The sequence below is a fragment of the Rhinopithecus bieti genome, unplaced genomic scaffold (assembly GCF_001698545.2).
Source record: "Rhinopithecus bieti isolate Rb0 unplaced genomic scaffold, ASM169854v2 scaffold_28456, whole genome shotgun sequence".
NCBI classification, from domain to species: Eukaryota; Metazoa; Chordata; class Mammalia; order Primates; family Cercopithecidae; genus Rhinopithecus; species Rhinopithecus bieti.
The window spans coordinates 10337-12113 of NW_016812403.1; the positions used below are offsets into that span (position 1 = coordinate 10337).

Sequence of the window (1777 nt, forward strand, 5' to 3'; positions counted from 1 at the left end):
AATGTGAATGTTATTTTGGAAATATTCGCTGATCTCTCAGAATTTTCTAAGTGTTTTAGTAATTTTAAATGATGGAATTATTTTATTCATTCAATCAACAGTTTATTTTAAGCACCCCTGAGTGCTAGGGTACCACTAAATCACAAAAAGCATTTGACAAATATAACATCTCAAAATCCAGTAAGTGAGATCAAAAAACTTTCATTCATATTTTGTGTCTTCCTTGCAGATCCAGAATGGAAAAAAGAGAGATAAACAGTGCTTTTGGGGTAAAATCCAGGTATAGTATTTGGGCCCACTCATCTATACAGATTATCATATTAGAATCATTCTTCTCTTAACTCAGGCTCCTGACCTTGACCTCTTTCTAGGTGCATTTAACTCCTTTTCCTCAGGTTCTCTAAGAGTTGCCTGACACTTGCTCAGTTCCCCTGAATAAAATAAAGGTAAATCAGTGCATAAGGAGCTTTATACAGTGATCTCAGACTTGTGACCAAGAGCCCCTCTGCACCATTGATAGACAGTGGTCGTGCCCACCAGGAGGATGGGCAATCACACTGCAGTGAGCATATTCATTCTGTGGGGATTTTCCAGTTTTTCAGACCTGCAGAGTCTACTTTTTGTGGTGATTCTCTTCTCCCATATGACCATCCTAACTGCAAATGTGTCCATAATGGGAGCCATCAAGCTCAGCCACAACCTTCACACTCCCGTGTACTTTTTCCTCTGTGGCCTGTCCTTTTCAGAAACCTGTACCACTGTGGTAGTCATCCCTCGCCTGTTGGTAGACTTGCTGTCAGAGAGCAAGACCATTTCTCTTCCTGAGTGTGCCACACAGATGTTTTTCTTTCTGGGCTTTGCATCCAACAACTGTTTCATCATGGCCGCTATGTCCTATGTCCGCTACACGGCCGTCCACAACCCACTGCAGTACCACACCTTTATGACAAGAAAGATCTGCTTGCAGATGATGATGGTTTCTTGGATGGTTGGGTTCCTGCTTTCTCTGTGCATCATCGTCACTGTATTCAACTTGTCTCTTTGCGACTTGAACACTATCCGGCACTATTCTCACCAGTGGTCTCCCTTGCTTGTAATTACACTTCCAATCATGAAATGGCTATTTTTGTACTCTGCCTGTGTGTTGGTGGGCAGCTTTATTTTAATTATGATTTCCTATGTCTTCATTGTGTTCATAGTCACAAAGATGCCCTCTGCAAAGGGGAGGTTTAAGGCCTTCTCAACTTGCTCCTCCCACCTCACTGTTGTGTCCATACACTATGGATTTGCTTGCTTTGTCTATTTGAGGCCCAAGAACAGCAACTCCTTCCATGAAGACATGCTGACGGCCGTGACATACACAATACTGATGCCTCTGCTTAACCCCATCGTGTACAATCTGAGAAACAAAGATATGCAGATAGCCCTGAGAGAAACACTAGGCAATGTAATTGGGGTTTTCCCTCAGAAGACAAAAAAAGAGCCCTGACCATTTAAAAAAACTACATACCTTGATAAATAAAGGTGGGAAAAGTGGAGTACTTCCAATTAATATCACTTTGTGCACAAACTGGTTAAAGTATTGTCTAACTGCCTAATATGTCTTGGTCTCACCGTTTTCCTACTACACAGAGGATGCAGTTTTAAAATATTTTTAAATGTTGTGTGTGTTTGTGTGTGTGTGAGTGTGTGTGTGTGTTCACATATCCATTCAGGGAATGTATTGCTTTGGAACACTGTATTTTAATGATAGCAGTTGCTTTTTGGGAAGAAAAAA

The 1777-nt window shown here is 41.2% G+C and overlaps 1 pseudogene; it reads left to right on the forward strand.

The window, feature by feature from the left end:
- The first annotated feature begins 236 nt into the window (after positions 1-236).
- LOC108544947 (olfactory receptor 10J4-like) lies at positions 237-1489 on the forward strand (annotated as a pseudogene).
- Positions 1490-1777: the final 288 nt, after the last annotated feature.